Source organism: Coregonus lavaretus, assembly GCF_964263955.1.
Source record: "Coregonus lavaretus genome assembly, chromosome: 28".
Taxonomy (NCBI): domain Eukaryota; kingdom Metazoa; phylum Chordata; class Actinopteri; order Salmoniformes; family Salmonidae; genus Coregonus; species Coregonus lavaretus.
In genome coordinates, this window is record NC_140015.1 from 9,876,585 (window position 1) to 9,899,040 (window position 22,456).

The window sequence follows — 22,456 nt, forward strand, 5'->3', positions numbered from 1 at the left end:
TGCCCGCATGCGTGCACTGATGATCATACACGTAATATGAGCATGATAAAAATATGACTTCTCTATTAAAGGTCCGTTAAAATGCATTGATTTGAGAAAATAGCATAGGGCTATTAGCATTGCAGGCAGGCAAGCATATAAAACAAACACATCTACCATAGATAGTCTACTGATATAAATGAACCATATCAATATAAGCTTATGAATGCTTATTGCTGGCTAATATGGATGGACAGCTACCCTTAACAGTGGTAAAATACAGTGGGTGAAGGCTATCCTAGCCCATAGTCATCCTAGCCAAGCAATCCCTGCAAACACCGTTAAAGTTTTTTCTTCAACCCTTGGTAGAACGAAATATTTGTTCAGAATTGCTTCAGCCCATCGGATTTATCGTTTTCTAGATAGTTGATGGAGAGAGCGTTTTATAGGAGTGGGACGGGGCCGACTACGGTGGGGTTGGGGGGTCATATTATGAGATTGTACATTTTGTTATAACTGGCCTCTATAATAGGGTATCGTTTACATTATTGCTTGTATTAGACCCAAATTCGATCAAGGAGGACATAATTGAAGATCTCTCCCAAATATGCACCTATAGGGTTCAATTGGGTTCGCTTTGGCGACACCATGCAATGGCAGGATCTGCACCAGGGTTTCATTTTTCCCTGCATTGGAAAACCACATTCATACCGGTTTAAAACATATTCGGTGACTAGATGTATGCCATAAGGATAGCCACTGCCATATATTTGTGCAATTTGTCTGTCTAGGTTTAATTGAAAAACACATTTCCCCTATCCTCAAGGCAATAAAATCGATATGAGGCCCGAAGCATGCATGGCTTTTTTGGCGTAGCCCAACCTCCAACGTCTGGAGATCAATAAAATATCAGAGGAAACGCCTGGACTCACTGCCGCTCTGCACCTATATCTAAAGCGTGTGTGTGTGTGAGAGCCTGTGTGTGATTATTATATCCAAATGTAGAGCCAATACAGGCTATACTGCACCGCTGTGAACATTATAGCAAATGACTGGGATTGTGTCACCGTCCCTGAGATAGCCCCTGGTCAGCGGATGCACCTTGCATGAATTATGTGCCTCCTTCTGTGCCTTCCCACTGAAACGCTGAACACAGCTAGATCCATACTCAGTCAGACACTAGGCACTTGCCTCACTGCCCACTGCAGATTCAAGGAGACTAGGCTACAGAAATCTCTCGGTTATGACGCTTTCGTGTCCAAACGAACCATACGAGCGTTTATTAGACGTGTTCATTTAGTAGATTCTGTTGCTCTCTGAGACGGATTTTCGTTCTTTCTTTACCTGTAATTTATGGTTTTGTATCCCCAACCCAACCCCCTCACCTTCCCGATATAATGGATGCCATCTGAAGTGAAATTGATAAATAATCGCTACCGTCAGTCTAAACTCTATGAAAATAATATTGTTAATGTTATATTATAATGATAGAATATCACGTAATTCTGGCAACAGATGTTGTATGATTGGGTAATAATTACATTTTATGTAATCATCAACATCACAGTGACGTATACGTCGCGCGCTACATCGTCCTACTCTGAGCAAGCCGTGTCTGCACGGGTTTCACCGAATGTGCTACGTGTGTGAGTGAGAAAAAGATTGGCCGGCTAAATGTACCACGTCTATACCTCCTATTCCCGTGTAAGCCAAAGAGACGGCTGATAGACCTTCGAGTGAGGGTGCGCGCGTGCGTTGCTGCACAATATCTGTTCCAATCTTATTGATTATAAACTGGGGTAGGGATTGCTGAGAAGGGACATAATCGAAGCTCAATCGCACTATATATCATAAACCTAAGATGAAACAGCAACCTTGAGACAAATCCTGGGGGTTGAAAAGGCACAGTCATTCGTTTCTTATTCTTTACCATATTTCTAAGCATTATAGTTTAGAGATGTCAGTGGAATTCCTTACTCATAAAAGTAATTTTGCGATCTGTCATTACACACACACACACACACACACACACACACACACACACACACACACACACACACACACACACACACACACACACACACACACACACACACTCACTCACTCACACTAATTTTATTGATTTGTTCTCCCAAGACCAAAAATATATCACTCACTCAATGTCCTTAACATTTCTGTAATTGCACTAGCATTTTCCATGATATTTATTCAGTGCAAAATTGTGTGTGTGCATTTTTATTTTAATTGGTTATATGGCTGCATTTAGACAGGCACCCCAATTCTGATCTTTTTTTTTTTTTTTCACATAGGTCTTCTAACCAATCACATCAGATATTTTCATGTCAGATCTTTCTCAGAGCTGATCTGATTGGTCAAAAGACCAATTAGTGAAATATCAGAATTGGGCTGCCTGTCTAAATGCAGCCAGAGTGTCATTTTAGTTGCAAAGTGGATACTTTTCTGGACTGTTTTATTTATAGGCCTATAGCATTGCCAACCTCTCTCATATTAGTAGTCGATAGAGCATTATGTAATTTACACTGTCTTGAATATCAGTAACATCACTTGTGGCCTTGACTGAGAGAGCCATACATTCAATACATGCATCCAATTTGTAGCTACTTGGTAGGGTAGTGAGCTTATTTATAAGAGGTTTATAACATATCCAGTGACATCTTTGTGTCCAATGCAGAATTAGCACAACATTCTGTTATTCCAGTTACTGTATATTTTGTGTCGTTTTGCTTAAATCTTTGTGTGCCTCGATTCACTGTGATGCATTATTTAGCCCCACATGTATTTAGCATTCATATTCACCACATGTATGCCATGACAGAAGTTTAAGAGTGGGAAAAACAGCTTTCACCTCCCTACCATGCAATGTGTCCCACATAAACAGCTGGAACTCCCTGATTGCGACAGAGGAAAGGAGTGTTTGACTTCAGTGTCCGACCTAGACAGTACACCTTTATTTACATTGAGAGGCTTATTCATGTAGAGGTCTGTGGTACTGTATATAAAGTTCCTTCAGAAAGTATTCACACTCCTTTACTGTTTCCACATTTTGTTGTTTTACAGCCTGAATTTTACATTGATTACATTTAGATTTTGTGTCACTGATCTACACACAATACCCTATAATGTCAAAGTGGAATTTTGTTTGTAGGACATTTTAGAAATGTATAAAAAATGAAAAGATGAAATGTCTTGAGTCATTCACACATACAATTATCTGTAAGGTCCCTCAATCGAGTAGTGAATTTCAAGCACAGATTCAACCACAAAGAGCATGTATTTTTTTCAATGCCTTGCAAAGAAGGGCACCAATTGGTAGATGTGTAGAAATAAAAAAAAATCAGACACTGAATATCCCTTTGAGCATGGTGAAGTTATTAATTAGGCTTTGGATGGTGTATCAAAACACCCTGTCACTACAAAATACAGGCGTCCTTCCTAACTCAGTTGCCGGAGAGGAAGGAAACTGCTCAGGGATTTCACCATGAGGCCAATGTTGATTTTAAAACAGTTACAGAGTTTAATGGTTGTGAAATGAGAAAAATTTGGATGGATCAACAACATTGTAGTTACTATACTCCACAATACTAACCTAAATGACAGAGTGAAAAGAAGGAAGCCTGTACAGAATAAAAGTATTCCAAAACATGCAATGTTTGCAACAAGGCACTTAAGTAATACTGCAAAAAATGTGGCAAATAAACTTTTTGTCCTGAATTCAAAGCGTTATGTTTGGGGGCAAATTCAACACAGCACATCACTGAGTACCACTCTTCATATTTTCAAGCATGGTGGTGGCTGCATCATGTTATGGGTATGCTTGTCATCGGCAAGGACTAGAGAGTTTAAAAAAAATAAAAATAAACGGAATACAGCTAAGTACAGGCAAAATCTTAGAGGAAAACCTGGTTGAGTCTTCTTTCCAACAGACACTGGGAGACGAATCCACCTTTCAGCAGGACAATGACCTAAAACACAAGGCCAAATCTACACTGGAATTGCTTACCAAGATGACATTGAATGTTCCTGAGTGGCGTAGTTACAGTTTTGGCTTTGAAAATCTATGGCAAGACTTGAAAATGGCTTTCTAGCAATGATCAACAACCAACTTGACAGAGCTTGAAGAATAAAAAAAATAATCATGTGCAAATACTGTATAATCAGGTGTGCAAAGCTCTTAGAGATTTACCCAAAAAAGACTCATGCTGCCAAAGGTGTTTCTAACATGTATTGTCTCAGAGGGGTGAATACTTATCTAATCCAGATATATGAGTGTTTTATTTTTCATAAATATTTCATAAATGTTCGAATTCTTCTTCCACTTTGACATTAGAGTATTTTGTGTAGATCGTTGACCAAAACGGACAATTAAATTAATTGTAATCCCACTTTGTAGCACAACAAACTGTGGAAAAAGTAAAGGGGCTGTGAATAATTTCTGAAGGCACTGTACATTGAAACATTCACCTGAACAAACAAGTCCCCGTTAGCAACACGGTTAGCTCAGATTATACAGTACCATATTTAAATGTTGCAAAACATTGTTATTGCAATGTAATAACAATGAAACAACTTTAAGATTATATTGTTCATATTTTTATCAAGGCTGTTGAGATTAGGCTGGGAGAGGAGAAATGTATAGCCATCTGTTCTGAATCAAAAGCCTATGTTTTGGTGACAATCCATCATCGAAACAGGTACAATCAAACACAGAAAGCAGCTGATGAATGAGTGAACCTTCTATAACCTTTTGACCTTTGACAACAAGGGTTAATCAAGGCTCCTTCAGGACAAATGATACTAAAGCTAATAGGGTTAACATGTTGTAATGATAGTATAATACAAATGATACCAAAGCACAATTTGCCAGCTGTAATAAAGATCATGCCACATGATAGTTGCATATATCTTGGCTCTATTGTGCCTTAAGCTGTCCTTGAGTCATTGAAGGGCATGGAACAAACCACCACTTAAAAAACGCAGAGCAGAACTGTATACAGGAGAGTGGAGAGAGACACTAACATATTATACACGCTGAATGAGGTTTGGTCAAAGTGTATGACTGAATTCTGTTGGATGTATTTCAGAAATTATAATATTTAGGTAAATAACTGCATGTTAAAACTGTGTGAGGGCAGTTCTGTCTCAAAGGCACGGCCTAGCAGTTCTGCTCTACTGAATGGATTTGACATATTTGCATCTATTTGTGGTGGCTTTTGTAAAAGATTTCCTTGGCATATTTGAAGTTGACATGTTCATCTACTTTTATGTTGTCTTTTATTTGAAGTATGCGTCTTTTATGTTACACAATTCCATATTAGGACATTTGTATCACATTTCTATGAGACAGTAATCCCACCTGACCCTAAAATGTAATTATGCTCACTGCTAAACAAATGAAATCAAAGACCACACTGGTGATTTGCATTTGATGCAGTTAGTAGATGTATAGGCTATCATTACCCCCCCCCCCCCCCCCCTAACACATTGTCAGAAAAGATTATCATCCTAAAGTGGATTTTTTTCATAAGGAAGGGGGTCACAAAATGTATAGCAGAGCATCTCCATTAGATGGCCCTCCAATAGTCCCTCCCCATGAGTGATTACCGCAGCTAGTAATACATTATGTATGAGCACCACCCCTGACTACATGCCACATCAATGTAATAGCGGATTGCACCAGAGAATACTGGTCGTTCTGTGTTGAGTATTTTCCATTTAAAGATATGATGCTTCGTGGATGGAGAGTATATTCCAGGAGAGGTCAAGGATGTGCATTATTTATTCTAAAGATGTGTTTGTATCAAACGGTGAGTCATAACGGCGGCCATGTTGGAAATGAATAACCCAGGAAAAGCCACAGTTTCCTGGTTTAGCCCTAAAGTCTGGCGCATCTGTGGTAGAGTTGGGCATGATGGGGGACGGACGCAGTGTTCTGTGAGGTCATTTGCAACCAAGGGCAGAGACAGCCACTATATTTAAAACCACAGTGCTTTTCAGTGGTACACACAATACAAACACAAACCTAGAACTACCGGTAGATACGTCCTACATTTGATTTATTTCCCAATAAACAAGGTCGAGCAGACCCAAGCTGAATGAGTGATGTGTGTTTTGAGTCCTCCTCCACAAAGTCATTTAAGCAGAGGGATCTTCATTTGCACTCTGTCAACCCAAAAGTAATTAAGCCTGAAATTGTAGTCGTATAGACACAAAAGTTCAACAATGAAGGAAACAAATGCTAATCAGGATTAAATAGCAGGAGGGAATGTGACGGATCTATTGCAGCAAGATGTCTTTCATCTGACCGAGGCATCTGTTTGCCCACTGGTACACGTGCCCTTGACGTGGTGGACACATTAGACAGTAAAAATAACCCTCCAAGGCATGTTTTAGCATCTATATTCCTCTCAATGGCAATGAACTGAACAGAGGAGGGAAAGTCACTTTACGTGGACAACAAATAGCCTTTGTTTTGAGTGTATTATTTGGTGTGGATTGGGTTTGGGGGTATGGTTAAAAGCTGACCCCAATCCATGAAGCCTAGGGTACTCAGGAACAGTCTCTGTCTGTCTGTGAGTCTTACTCACCTCACACTGCTGAATCTGTCACATGTTGTTTATCCCCACATATTTGGATTGAAGGATTTTTTATTAAATAGAAACTACCTCAATGTCTGCCCTGCTTTTTTGATATAGTTAAGTTTACCTCAATAAAGCTAGTCATTTCTCCTAGGAGTTATACCTTCAAATGAGTTCTAGAAAATCCATCCGATAATTCCTACTCCACTTTTACTCAATTGTTTTTACTATGTGTATATAAAGAATAGCTTGCATTTTTTAAATGTCAACGTAGGGGAAGGAAAGACATGCTGACCACTTACTTCGTCAACAATTTCAGCCACTAAATTAACACGCTGAATAATTACTTTAGCTCTGGCATCCATCCTACTTTTCTGAGGACTCTGTGCCTTACTGTGCCACAAGTCAGAGAGGAGCGGGTTGATCAGTCAGATGAGATCATGTGGCTGTCTGGCGGAATTCTGTTCATAGCCTAACGCACATCCCCTTTCGCTCAGACTGAGCTAAACACAGGTGGAGCAGTGAGATCACAACTGCATGGAGCTGTCTCAGGATGCTTACAGTGTCCTGCAGTTGGAATTTATTGTGACTCACACTGCTTTAAGTAATACGATGTTCTAAGGACTATCATTCTATCTTTCAAGCTCTGTAGAGTCTAAATCTCTTTGGATATTGAATGCCCATGATCATTCAAGTCAGTTTTTCTACGTTTTGAAACATGGAATCTGAAGTGTGGGGTATGCCATCTCTTTGCCACAAATGCAGACTTTTATTTAACCCTTTACACTTGTGGAAATTGACCTATATGGATAGGGATAAATTGAAATGTTTCTTACGGAAGAAATATGAAATGCATAAGCATGGTTGCAATTGAAAGGGTTTGGAAAATGTAATTTTGGGACATTTATTAGACTAAAGTTTAGGACACAACAGTTCACCTGACACAAGACTGAATCCAAATATTACACTGCGGATTTTATGTGCATTTTACATTTACTGTACTTTTTGCCACATTTGTTGATGACAAAATCTGAAAATACTCTGGATACATTTAGTAACATGATACAAATATTCCTGGAAAATGTGGGGTAGGTGCAACATAAGACAAAAACATTACAAGGGTTTGAGTGAGAGGACTAACTGGTGTATTCAATTGGCCACACACCTCTCTAAAGTGTGCACAGTTCCTAAGTAATTTCAATGCACTTCAATGACTCAAAGAAGAGTCGTCAACTATAAGGTGCTAGAGCAAGTACACTTGTAGTTGGTTTGTTAGTAACACAACCCTGCATCCCCGCAATCACACAATTACTGTTGTTCACACAATCCAAAAACTGCCCATTATAAATCGCAATCTGGGTCAGGTGGGCATAATTTGAAAGCTTGTTCTATTGCCAACATTGCTAAGTTATAAAATACTATCTTACCATGTAAGGCTTTCATAAGGCAATTCAGAGAAACAGACCGTAATTTTGGTGCGCATACACACTTAGATAAAAAGGGTTATTCGGCTGTCCCCATAGGAGAACCCTTTGAAGAACCCTTTTTGGTTCTAGGTAGAACCCTATTGGGTTCCATGTAGAATCCTTTCCCCAGTGGGCTCTACATAGAACCCAAAATAGTTCTACCTGGAACCAAAAAGGGTTCTACATGGAAGCAAAAAGGGTTCTCCTTTTGGAATCCTTTTTTCTAAGAGTGTAGAAAGGAGTCATGAGTGCATTCAGGTGCGTGTTCCGTGTTTTCTTCACAATAGACAAATATAGGCTCATTCTGTTCAGAACAACCCAGGGTATGACGCCATGTCATCTTGTAACTGTACGTCAAACATAGTGATCATAAACGTTGACACTGTAAATGACATGAGTTTTATGATTATGGAAATGTGAAGTGCACATTTGGACTCACAGGTGTTTGGCTTGCTTGTATGACATCAAAGTGGTATTTATTATAATCCTCAATGCCTCATCTTTCAAAATACATCGAGTCCTCTTAATTTACATTTCCCTCACACAGACAATAAAACATTTGCAAAAGTTTCCCAATTAGTGGGAGGGATGGGGGCAATGTCTTGTCGCGTGTGGTGCTCAAGTTCAGAACGGCTGTCAGTCAAAATCCATACAGCGCTTTGAAGTGCAGAGCCTGAGCTCTGACGTCATTTATAGGATGTTACTGTACAGCTATTGTTTCCAATTTAGGCGCTTATCAGTGCCCAAATCTGCCATTTTCAACCCCGGGTACGATTGTAAAGGACTACGTCACGTGATTTGGTTTTAATCTAACATCTTTAAATGACTCGGCACAATGAAAGGACAAAGGAAGGACAAGAGTTCAGCAACAACATTTGCCTTAAGGACCACTATGTTGGGGAGATGTTATTGAAGTTTGATTATCTCCTGCTCTCTCAATTTGCATGATCACCATGTTATCGTTGCAGGATATTATTTCTGAAATTGCTAGTTGGGGAAATTGTCTTGGAAACAATCTAGGAATGTCAGATGGTCTGATTGTGTTGAATGATCTTTTAGAGGTCAGAGTTTTGCCATTTTTGGGGCGAGGAGATACAATAATTCCATGTCTGTTTGGATTGTAAAGGGTAAATGTCAGATCTATTTACTACACTGTGAAGCAATCATACACCTTGATGACAAACACATTTAAAAGGTGTTCCCGGATATATCAATCAAACCACTAAAGTGAGTAAAATTGAAGGACAAAACGTTTTATGATGACCGATTTAGATTGATGTACTGTATATTTGACATCCTCACGAACCCATGCCCGCGGGTAGCCTAACTATCGATAAAGCTACAGACTTATGACACCAATAAGTAATCAATCTCTCTCTCTACATTAATAAGTTAAGCTCTTAAAGCATTTTGATGGGTGAGAAGCTACGTATGGCTCAAGTTAAGTCCTTAGAAAGTTGCAAAGAAGGATGACCCTTCTGTAGAAACTATACTTTACATAGAAACTATACTATAACAACATTGTAATTGCTGACAATGAAATAATCAAACAACAATTGAATCCTGCATTTAGGGAGGAAATCCAGGTTAGAGAGTATTATAATAACTGTACAATCAAATCCTGATACATGAAATAGCTTTGAATTTGTCCCATACTCTCACTTTCATTCCGAATATCCATTCTCATTTGTGTGTCTATTTTTCTAAAAGGTGGCATTACTGGTGCTATCTGCACAATGCCCCTCACATCCTAAAATTACCTAGTTTACAAGTATTGCTGATCTCACATTGGTATGGTGGTAGTAGCAGTAGTTACACGCTTTGAATCTCCCACATTACATAATAAATTGTAGCCGTTGAATTTTTATCTGGACATACAGTACCAGTCAAAAGTTTGGACACCTACTCATTCAAGGGTTTTTCTTTATTTTTTACTATTTTCTACATTGTAGAATAATAGCTAAGACATCAAAACTATGAAATAACACATATGGAAACATGTCGTAACCCAAAAAGTGTTAAACAAATCAAAATCAATTTTATATTTGAGATTCTTCAAAGTAGACACCCTTTGCCTTGATGACAGATTTACACACTCTTGGCATTCTCTCAACCAGCTTCACCTGGATTGCTTTTCCAACAGTCTTGAAGGAGTTCCCACATATGATAAGCACTTGTTGGCTGCTTTTCCTTCACTCTGCGGTCCAACTCATCCCAAACCATCTCAATTGGGTTGAGGTCGGGTTATTGTGGAGGCCAGGTCATCTGATGCAGCACTCCATCACTCTCCTTCTTGGTAAAATAGCCCTTACACAGCCTGGAGGTGTGTTGGGACATTGTCCTGTTGAAAAACAAATTATAGTCCCACTAAGCACAAACCAGATGTGATGGCGTATCGCTGCAGAATGTTGTGGTAGCCATGCTGGTGAAGTGTGCCTTGAATTCTAAATATATCACTGACAGTGTCACCAGCAAAGCACACCCACACCATGGGAACCACACATGCGGAGATCATCCGTTCACCTACTCTGCATCTCACAAAGACACGGCGGTTGGAACCAAGAATCTCAAATTTGGACTCATCAGACCAAAGGACAGATTTCCACCGGTCTAATGTCCATTGCTCGTGTTTCTTGGACCAAGCAAGTCTCTTCTTCTTATTGGTAGTAATAGTTTCTTTCAGCAATTTGACCATGAAGTCTCCTCTGAACAGTTGATGTTGAGATGTGTCTGTTACTTGAACTCTGTGAAGGATTTATTTGGGCTGCAGTTTCTGAGGCTGGTAACTCTAATGACCTTATCCTCTGCAGCAGAGGTAACTCTGGGTCTTCCTTTCCTGTGGCGGTCCTCATTAGAGCCAGTTTCATCATAGCGCTTAATGGTTTTTGCGACTGCACTTGAAGAAACTTTCAAAGTTCTTGAAAGTGTCCGTATTGACTGACCTTCATGTCTTAAAGTAATGATGGACTTTTGTTTCTCTTTGCTTATTTGAGCTGTTCTTGCCATAATATAGACTTGGTCTTTTACCAAATAGGGCTATCTTTTGTATACCACCCCTACCTTGTCACAACACAACTGATTGGCTCAAACGCATTAAGAAGGAAAGAAATTCCACAAATTAACTTTTAAGAAGACACACCTGTTAATTGAAATGCATTCCAGGTGACTACCTCATGAAGCTGGTTGAGAGAATGCCAATTGTGTGCAAAGCTGTCATCAAGGCAAAGGGTGGCTACTTTGAAGAATCTCAAATATAAAATAGATTTTGATTTGTTTAACACTTTTCTGGTTACTACATGATTCCATATCTGTTATTTCATAGTTTTGATGTCTTCACTATTATTCTACAATGTAGAAAACAGTAAAAAATTAAGAAAAGCCCTGGAATGAGTAGGTGTGTCCAAACTTTTGACTGGTACTGTAAGTAAGTAAATTACAATGAAACAGCCTTCAGATGCTATACTTAAGTGGTTAAGCTCATTTACATATAGTTCTGACTGTTCTTTTTTGTGTAGGTTGAATATGTAATTGATCACCCACTTCCTGTTTCAATCATGAGGCGAGGGATGGAAGGAGGGAGGGGAGGTGAAGAAATATGCAGCTCACTGCTCCCTATAATGTCTTCTGCAGCAAGGGGATTTGGCAAGGCAGCAGAAAACCGATCAATTAAAAAAAAATTAACACTTTACTCTAGGTGTCCTTATGTATGCATTCATAAAGCCTTTATAACAACTAAATAACACATTATAACATTTGTCATAAGCTGTTATAAGTAGTTTTAAATAGTTATAAGTAACAAATAATATGTTATAAAACTAGTAATAATGGGTGTTAAATAGATGACTGTTCATCCTGTTGTCATATGCTCTTATGTCACTGTTAATAACAACTGCTATTACACAGTCTGCATGACAACTTATGTCATATGTTATTACATGCTACATAAGAGTCTACATACCAGATGATATTACAGGGTGTTATCTCATTTACCAACCTCTGTGCCACATTATTACATTGAACGGAATGATGGGTGTCATAACCATGTCATACGCCATTATAGAGTGTGTACAGACACCTTAAGTAACGTGACATTAATTTGAGGTCTTATAAAACAGTTATGAATGTGCTTATACCACAGTATGTGTTGAGAGTATCACAACATTTTACCATTCAAAGGATTAAAAAAGAAAGATGGGCAAATGGGAGCACAGATGTACTTAGGATTTTTAATTGGACGAGACAATAAACTGCTCTGAGTTGTACAAATTGGACCAGTGCTGCCCCCTCTCATTGAGTAACTCAAGTTGAAGGCCGACCGGGGTACTGCAAACTGCCATTAGCAACTCAATTATCCTTATAACTTCTTCTGTGTGCGATTTTAAAATAATCGGTTCATTGACATACATCAGGTGTATTAGAAGCAATTATTGGTACCATGATTGTCTTCCAAATTTTTTATCTTTATACAAGATTGACCAATTTTTTCATTCTCTATAATGGGGGATCCTGTTTTCTGCTAACAATGCCTGCAGTACCGCAGTCGGCCTTGAACTTCTGTGGCTTCAAGGAGATGGCGCTGTACTTCTCTCCTGGGCAAATCCAATGATTTATATACACTCTAGATGACAGACAGGGGGCGCCGTTTTGAAGCCCCCGCGCCTCCATCTTGGCAATCCCCCACCGTTGTAAAGATGTTTTTGAAGCTATAGAAAGGCATTTATTAATGTCTACATTTGTTTTTGCCACGTCTATTCTATTACAGACTTTTAAATGATATTATGTGAGCTAAACATACAAATCTATAGATTCTTTTCAGGAAAATATATATTTTTGAAAGTACTAATGTTACTGTCCCCACTACAGCAAAAAATATATCTTAAATACATGTAATTTGTCCTTGAAACATTTAATTGAAATACCTTAGAATTCCATTCATTCCTATGGAGGACTGCTCCTTCTGGGGAGTGCCAATACGGCCGACCGGTGGCTTCAAATCCTCTCATTGGCCAAAACATACACTATATATACAAATAGTATGTGGACACCCATTGCTGACAGGTGTATAAAATCGAGCACACAGCCATGGAATCTCCATAGACAAACATTGGCAGTAGAATGGCTTTACTGAAGCGCTCAGTGACTTTCAACGTGGCACCATCATAGGATGCCACCTTTCCAACAAGTCAGTTCGTCAAATTTCTGCCCTGCTAGAGCTGCCCCGGTCAACTGTAAGTGCTGTTATTGTGAAGTAGAAATGTCTAGGAGCAACAACGGCTCAGCCGCGAAGTGGTAAGCCACACAAGCTCACAGAACGAGTGCTGAAGCACGTAGCGCGTAAACATCGTCTGTCCTCGGTTGCAACACTCACTACCGAGTTCCAAACTGCCTCTGGAAGCAACGTCAGCACAAGAACTGTTCGTTGGGAGCTTCATGAAATGGGTTTCCATGGCCAAGCAGCCGCACACAAGCCTAAGATCACCATGCACAATGCCAAGCGTCAGCTGGAGTGGTCGAAAGCTCGCCGCCATTGGACTCTGGAGCAGTGGAAACGCGTTTTCTGGAGTGATGAATCACGCTTCACCATCTGGCAGTCCGATGGACGAATCTGGGTTTGGCGGATGCCAGGAGAACACGTTACCTGCCCCAATGCGTTTTACAAAGCGAGGTCCATACAGAAATGGTTTGTCGAGATCAGTGTGGAAGAACTTGACTGGCCTGCACAGAGCCCTGACCTCAACCCCATCAAACACCTTTGGGATGAATTGGAACGCCGACTGCGAGCCAGGCCTAATCGCTCAACATCAGTGCCCTACCTAACTAATGCTCTTGTGGCTGAATGGAAGCAAGTCCCCGCAGCAATGTTTCAACATCTAGTGGAAAGCCTTCCCAGAATAGTAGAGGCTGTTATAGCAGCAAAGGGGGGACCAACTCCATTATAATGCTCATGATTTTGGAATGAGATGTTCGATGAGAAGGTGTCCACATACTTTTGGTCATGTAGTGTAGCATCCACAATCCAGGATTTATATAGATTATTTGGCAAATCTAGCAGTAAAGTCTGAATGGAATCCTTGGGACGTCCTAACTCTGATGTCACCCCATTGAAATAGACATTTTAAACGGTTAAGGTAAGGGTTAAGGTTACGGTTAGGTAATGGTTAAGGTTAGGGTTGGAGTTAAGGTTAGGGTTAGGGTTAGGGTTTAGGGTAGGGACATTCTTCCTATCACTAACCCAAATCTAGCCACAGCAAATAACATGGTTAATAGCTATTGACATACATTGGATTGTGTAAAAGAATGTGTATTAAGATGAAAATGTTATTACGTTTAAAGTGTGAAAGAGGATGTTAATGTATAATGTGCTACAGAGTACGTTTTTTATTTCCACCAGTAGCTAGTGAAGTTAACTAGCTAGTGCTAGCAGATTGCTAGATAGTAAGCTAGCTAGCCATCGGCGGGTCAATGAAATGTTGCAGTTGCAACATCAACTAATTAGCTAGCTAGATACCTGGCTAACTAGCCATTGTTACTGTAGCCTGCACATCTTCCTTTTTTCACAGCTGTCACAAATCCTGGTGTGCTCCAGCACAAATTCTATTTGCGTCCGTTTTGTTAGAATATTTTTGTGTTTTGGCAAGTTGTTGGTATTATAATGTTTCTTTTTCATATCTGGACTGAGTGCAGTTTTTCCAAAAATGTATAATCCTAAATATATCTGTGCTCCCATTTGACAATGTTTCTTGGAGATCCTTTGAATGGTAACGTTTTGTGATTCTCAACTCATCCTGTGGAGCAACCACATGCATAACTGTTTTATAACACCTCAAATGAATGTCACTTTACTTAAGGTGTCTGTGCACACACTATAACGTCATGGTTATGACCCCCATCATTCCATTCAATGTAATAATGTTGTAGGTTGTGGGTTCGATTGCCACGGGGGGCCAGTATGAAAAAAAAAGATGTATGCACTCACTAACTGTAAGTCGCTCTGGATAAGATGCTAAATGACTAAAATGTAAATGTAAAATGTAATAATGTGACACAAAGGTTAGTAAATGACATAACATAACACCCTGTAATATCATCTGGTATGTAGACACTTATGAAGCATGTAATAACATATGACAGAAGTGGTCATGCAGTTGTTATTAACAGTTGACATTAGAGCAAAGGACAACAGGATGAAGTGTAATCTAGGTAGACACTAGTTGTAGGATGGAACACTCCTATAGGTTCCTAGGCTACGTGACGCAAGATAATTTAAAACACGCAATCATAGATTTGTTAAACCCTCCCATCATTCACCATTTTATATATTGATTACATGGCTCATTGAATTCTGTGAATTGGTCATGTACAATGCCCCAAAAACGTCTTGGCAGCCTCACAAACCTGTCTCCATTTCTCAGCTGTGATCCCCTGAGGGAGACCACAGACTGGGTTCAACGGTGATGAACTGAATTTGAGTAAGTCTAAATGTATTTTGGGGGCTTTGCATGCAGTTCAGAGAAGGTCTAAATTAAGTTTGAACTTAGCACTGTGCCACATGTTTCCAAAAACACCTCTGGCAATATTTCTACTCCTCTTATCATACTTGTTGATAACACCCACATTTCTGATAAAAACTGATAGTGATAGTCATTAAGGTTTTATAAATTCATTTAAAAGAGGAATTAGAAGATTGTCATTTTGTGTTAGGGTTTTAGAGATATGGCTCAGCCGACACTCAACATTTCGATTATCCCTCTTTCATTAGTTACTTTAACCCCTAACCCGTTCCACAAAGTAAATTATAAACTGTGTGGTTTGAGCCCTGACTGCTGATTGGCTGACAGCCATGGTATATCAAAATAAACATTTATTTTTACTGCTCTAATTACGTTGTTAATCAGTTTTTAATAGCAATAAGGCACCTTGGGGTTTGTGGTACACTACATTACCAAAAGTATGTGGACACCTGCTCGTCGAACATCTCATTCCAAAATAATGGTCATTAATATGGAGTTGGTCCCCCCTTTGCTGCTATAACAGCCTCCACTCTTCTGGGAAGGCTTTCCACTAGATTTATTATTATTATTATATATTTTTTTTTAACCTTTATTTAACCAGGTAAGCCAGTTGAGAACAAGTTCTCATTTACAACTGCGACCTGGCCAAGATAAAGCATAGCAGTGCGATAAAAACAACAACACAGAGTTATATATGGGGTAAAAAAACATAAAGTCAAAAAATACAACAGAAAATATATATACAGTGTGTGCAAATGTAGCAAGTTATGGAGGTAAGGCAATAAATAGGCTATAGTGCAAAATAATTACAATTAGTATTAACACTGGAATGCTAGATGTGCAAGCGATTATGTGCAAATAGAGATACTGGGGTGCAAAAGAGCAAAAATAAATAACAATATAGGGATGAGGTAGTTGGGTGGGCTAATTTCAGATGGGCTGTGTACAGGTGCAGTGATCGGTAAGGTTCTCTGACAACTGATGCTTAAAGTTAGTGAGGGAGATAAGAGTCTCCAGCTTCAGAGATTTTTGCAATTCGTCCCAGTCATTGGCAGCAGAGAACTGGAAGGAATGGCGGCCAAAGGAGGTGTTGGCTTTGGGAATGACCAGTGAGATATACCTGCTGGAGCGCAGACTACGGGTGGGTGCTGCTATGGTGACCAATGACCTAAGATAAGGCGGGGATTTGCCTAGCAGTGATTTATAGATGGTCTGGAGCCAGTGGGTTTGACGACGAATATGTAGTGAGGACCAGCCAACAAGAGCGTACAGGTCACAGTGGTGGGTAGTGTATGGGGCTTTGGAGACAAAACGGATGGCACTGTGATAGACTACATCCAATTTGCTGAGTAGAGTGTTGGAGGCTATTTTGTAAATGACATCGCTGAAGTCAAGGATCGGTAGGATAGTCAGTTTTACGAGGGCATGTTTGGCAGCATGAGTGAAGGAGGCTTTGTTGCGAAATAGGAAGCAGATTCTAGATTTAACTTTGGATTGGAGATTCTTAATGCGAGTCTGGAAGGAGAGTTTACAGTCTAACCAGACACCTAGGTATTTGTAGTTGTCCACATACTCTAGGTCAGACCCGTCGAGAGTGGTGATTCTAGTCGGGTGGGCGGGTGCCAGCAGCGTTCGATTGAAGAGCATGCATTTAGTTTTACTAGTGTATAAGAGCAGTTGGAGGCTACTGAAGTAGTGTTGTATGGCATTGAAGCTCGTTTGGAGGTTTGTTAACACAGTGTCCAATGAAGGGCCAGATGTATACAAAATGGTGTCGTCTGCGTAGAGGTGGATCTGAGAGTCACCAGCAGCAAGAGCGACATCATTGATATACACGGAGAAAAGAGTCGGCCCAAGAATTGAACCCTGTGGCACCCCCATAGAGACTGCCATAGGTCCAGACAACAGGCCCTCCGATTTTACACACTGAACTCTATCTGAGAAGTAGTTGGTGAACCAGGCGAGGCAGTCATTTGAGAAACCAAGGCTATTTAGTCTGCCAATATGAATGCGGTGGTTGACAGAGTCGAAAGCCTTGGCCAGGTCGATGAAGACGGCTGCACAGTACTGTCTATTATCGATCGCGGTTATAATATCGTTTAGGACCTTGAGCGTGGCTGAAGTGCACCCATGACCAGCTCGGAAACCGGATTGCATAGCGGAGAAGGTACGGTGGGATTCGAAATGGTCGGTGATCTGTTTGTTAACTTGGCTTTCAAATACTTTCGAAAGGCAGGGCAGGATGGATATAGGTCTGTAACAGTTTGGATCTAGAGTGTCACCCCCTTTGAAGAGGGGGATGACCGCGGCAGCTTTCCAATCTCTGGGGATCTCAGACGTTACGAAAGAGAGGTTGAACAGACTAGTAATAGGGGTTGCGACAATTTCGGCGGCTAGTTTTAGAAAGAAAGGGTCCAGATTGTCTAGCCCAGCTGATTTGTAGGGGTCCAGATTTTGCAGCTCTTTCAGAACATCAGCTGTCTGAATTTGTGTGAAGGAGAAGCGGGGGGGCATGGGCAAGTTGCAGCGGAGGGTGCAGAGTTGGTGGCCGGGGTAGTGGTAGCCAGGTGGAAAGCATGGCCGGCCGTAGCAAAATGCTTGTTGAAATTCTCGATTATTGTAGATTTATCGGTGGTGATAGTGTTTCCTAGCCTCAGTGCAGTGGGCAGCTGGGAGGAAGTGCTCTTATTCTCCGGGGACTTTACAGTGTCCCAAAACTTTTTGGAGTTAGTGCTACAGGATGCAAATTTCTGTTTGAAAAAGTTAGCCTTTGCTTTCCTGACTGCTTGTGTATATTGGTTCCTAACTTCCCTGAAAAGTTGCATATCGCGGGGGCTATTTGATGCTAATGCAGTACGCCACAGGATGTTTTTGTGCTGGTCAAGGGCAGTCAAGTCTGAGGAGAACCAGGGGCTATATCTGTTCTTAGTCCTGTATTTTTTGAATGGGGCATGTTTATTTAAGATTGAGAGGAAATTACTTTTAAAGAACAACCAGGCATCCTCTACTGACGGAATGAGATCTATATCCATCCAGGATACCTGGGCCAGGTCAATTAGGAAGGCCTGCTCGCTAAAGTGTTTTAGGGAGCGTTTGACAGTGATGAGGGGTGGTCGTTTGACCGCGGACCCGTTACGGACGCAGGCAATAAGGCAGTGATAGCTGAGATCCTGGTTGAAGACAGCGGAGGTGTATTTAGAGGGTAAGTTAGTCAGGATGATATCTATGAGGGTACCCATGTTTACGGATTTAGGGTTGTACCTGGTAGGTTCGTTGATAATTTGCGTGAGATTGAGGGCATCTAGTTTGGATTGTAGGATGGCCGGGGTATTAAGCATATCCCAATTTAGGTCACCAAGCAGTACGAACTCTGAGGATAAATGGGGGGCAATCAATTCACATATGGTGTCCAAGCAGCAACAGTGAGAGACTTATTTCTGGAAAGGTGGATTTTTAGAAGTAGAAGCTCAAATTGTTTGGGCACAGACCTGGATAGTATGATAGAGCTCTGCAGGCTATCTCTACAGTAGATTGCAACTCCACCCCCTTTGGCAGTTCTATCTAGACGGAAAATGTTATAGTTGGGGATGGAAATTTCAGAATTTTTGGTGGCCTTCCTAAGCCAGGATTCAGACACTGCTAGAACATCAGGGTTGGCGGAGTGTGCTAACGCAGTGAATAACTCAAACTTAGGAAGTAGACTTCTGATATTTACATGCAGGAAACCAAGGCTTTTGCGATTACAGAAGTCAGCAAATGATAGCACCTGGGGAGTAGGAGTGATACTGAGGGCTGTAGGGCCTGGGTTAGCCTCTACATCACCGGAGGAACAGAGGAGGACTAGAATAAGGATACGGCTAAAGGCTTTAAGAACTGGTCTTCTAGTGCGTTGGGTACATAGAATAAAGGGGGCAGATATCTGGGCGTTGTAGAAAAGATTCAGGGCATTATGTACAGACAACGATATGGAAGGATATGAGTAAAGTGGAGGTAAACCTAAGCGTTGGGTAACAATGAAAGAGATAGCATCACTGGAGGCACCAATTGAGTAGGTCTCCGCGTGTATGGGGGGTGGGACAAAGGAGCTATCTAAGGCAGGTTTAGCTGGGCTGGGGGATCTACAGTGAAATAGTACAATTAGAAATAACCGAAACAACAATAAGCTAACCATATTGAGATGGGAGAGAGGCATAAAGCAATCACAGGTGTAATTTGAGAGAGCTAAGACAACAGCTGGTAATGACGACACAGTTTGGGCTGAGGCTAAACATAAACAGGATGCGGTACCGTAAAAAGGAACAGTCCAGCAGACATCAGCTGTATAGCTGAGTTATCCTAAGGTCCGGTGAACAGCAATAGGATAGTACGGAGGTAGTTCGGGGGCTGCTAAAGCACTAGCGAGCAAGAGGCCACGGCTAGCGTGTGCTAGCGGGCCGGGGCTAGCAGATGGAATCTTCGTGGTCGACGTCGTAACGGGAAGCCTGTTTTAACCACATCAGACGATTTCGTCGGCAGACCAGTCGTGTAGGATCGGCGGGGCTCCGTGTCAACACTAGGTGGTCCCGTCCGGTTGACAGACAGGTAGCTTAGTGGGTAAGAGCGTTGTGCCAGTAATCGAAAGGTCGCTGGTTCTAATCCCCGAGCCGACTAGGTGAAAAATCTGTCGATGTGCCCTTAAGCAAGGCACTTAACCCTAATTGCTCCTGTAAGTCGCTCTGGATAAGAGTGTCTGCTAAATGACAATGACATGACAATGACAGGTAGATAGCCGGGAGATGGGCCTAGCTCAGGATGATTAGCCAGACCACAACGTCCATTTTGTTGCAGCTAGCTGGTAGCGATGAATCCGGAGTTAAAGGTCCAGTGATTCAGTGATTCCGGCAGAAAAACTGATATGTTCTGGGTCGATAACGCGCTGTGCAGACAGTGCAGACTGGCCGAATAATAGTCCAGACTAGAGCTGGCTGGTGGGTGGTGCAGGCCACGGACAATGGTGAAAAACCGCTAACGGTAGCTGATAGCAAGTAGCTAGTTAGCTGGCTACTCCCGTCCGGTAGACCTAGAGGTAGATATGAGCCTGGCTCTAGGCTATCTCGAGGCTAACTGGTGCTTGCATTGGGGGCAGTGGTGATTAGCCAGACAGCAACATCCATTCGGTTGCGGCTAGCTAGTTGCGATCCGGTGATTAATGTCCAGTGATTAAATTATTCCCACAGAAAAATCCAATGTTCTGGGTGAAATACCGCTAACTGTGGCTAATAGCAAGTAGCTAGTTAGCTGGCTAGCTAGTTTCAACTGGAGATTCTAGATAAAAGGTAAGTCAATAATAGAATCCGTTCCACATTGAGTGAGGCGGGTTGCAGGAAAGAATATTTTGTAGAAGGATGAAAAGTCTGATAGGGAAATATGTACGAAAAATACAAAAAAACAGGGTATTTACAGGCTATTTACAGACACACGACAAAAACAGGACTGCACTACTACGCCATCTTGGATCATGGAACATTGCTGCGGGGACTTGATTCCATTCAGCCACAAGAGCATTAGTGAGGTCGGGCACTGATGTTGGGCGATTAGGCCTGGCTTGCAGTCAGCGTTCCAATTCATCCCAAAGGTGTTCGATGGAGTTGAGGTCAGGACTCTGTGCAGGCCAGTCAAGTTATTCCACACCGATCTCAACAAACCATTTCTGTATGGACCTTGCTTTGTGCATGGGGGCATTGTCATGGTGAAACAGGAAAGGGACTTCCCCAAACTGTTGACACAAAGTTGGAAGCACAGAATTGTCTAGAATGTCAATGTACAGTGGGGAAAAAAGGTATTTAGTCAGCCACCAATTGTGCAAGTTCTCCCACTTAAAAAGATGAGAGAGGCCTGTAATTCTCATCATAGGTACACGTCAATTATGACAGACAAAATTAGAAAAAAAAATCCAGAAAATCACATTGTAGGATTTGTAATGAATTTATTTGCAAATTATGGTGAAAAATAAGTATTTGGTCACCTACAAACAAGCAAGATTTCTGGCTCTCACAGACCTGTAACTGTTTCTTTAAGAGGCTCCTCTGTCCTCCACTCGTTACCTGTATTAATGGCACCTGTTTGAACTTGTTATCAGTATAAAATACACCTGTCCACATCCTCAAACAGTCACACTCCAAACTCCACTATGGCCAAGACCAAAGAGCTGTCAAAGGACACCAGAAACAAAATTGTAGACCTGCACCAGGCTGGGAAGACTGAATCTGCAATAGGTAAGCAGCTTGGTTTGAAGAAATCAACAGAGGGAGCAATTATTAGGAAATGGAAGACATACAAGACCACTGATAATCTCCCTCGATCTGGGGCTCCACGCAAGATCTCACCCCGTGGGGTCAAAATGATCACAAGAACGGTGAGCAAAAATCCCAGAACCACACGGGGGAACCTAGTGAATGACCTGCAGAGAGCTGGGACCAAAGTAACAAAGCCTACCATCAGTAAAACACTACGCCGCACCTGCAGTGCTAGATGTGTCCCCCTGCTTAAGCCAGTACATGTCCAGGCCCATCTGAAGTTTGCTAGAGTGCATTTGGATGATCCAGAAGAGGATTGGGAGAATGTCATATGGTCAGATGAAACCAAAATATAACTTTTTGGTAAAAACTCAACTTGTCGTGTTTGGAGGACAAAGAATGCTGAGTTGCATCCAAAGAACACCATACCTACTGTGAAGCATGGGGGTGGAAACATCATGCTTTGGGGCTGTTTTTCTGCAATGGGACCAGGACGACTGATCCGTGTAAAGGAAAGAATGAATGGGGCCATGTATCGTGAGATTTTGAGTGAAAACCTCATTCCATCAGCAAGGGCATTGAAGATGAAACGTGGCTGGGTCTTTCAGCATGACAATGATCCCAAACAC

The 22,456-nt window shown here is 41.3% G+C and overlaps 1 protein-coding gene across 1 annotated transcript in view; it reads left to right on the top strand.

Moving 5' to 3' along the window:
• LOC311103765 (syntaxin-1B) overlaps nt 1-22,456 on the top strand; it is a 63,236-nt gene that overhangs the window by 599 nt on the left and 40,181 nt on the right. The window lies entirely within an intron of this gene.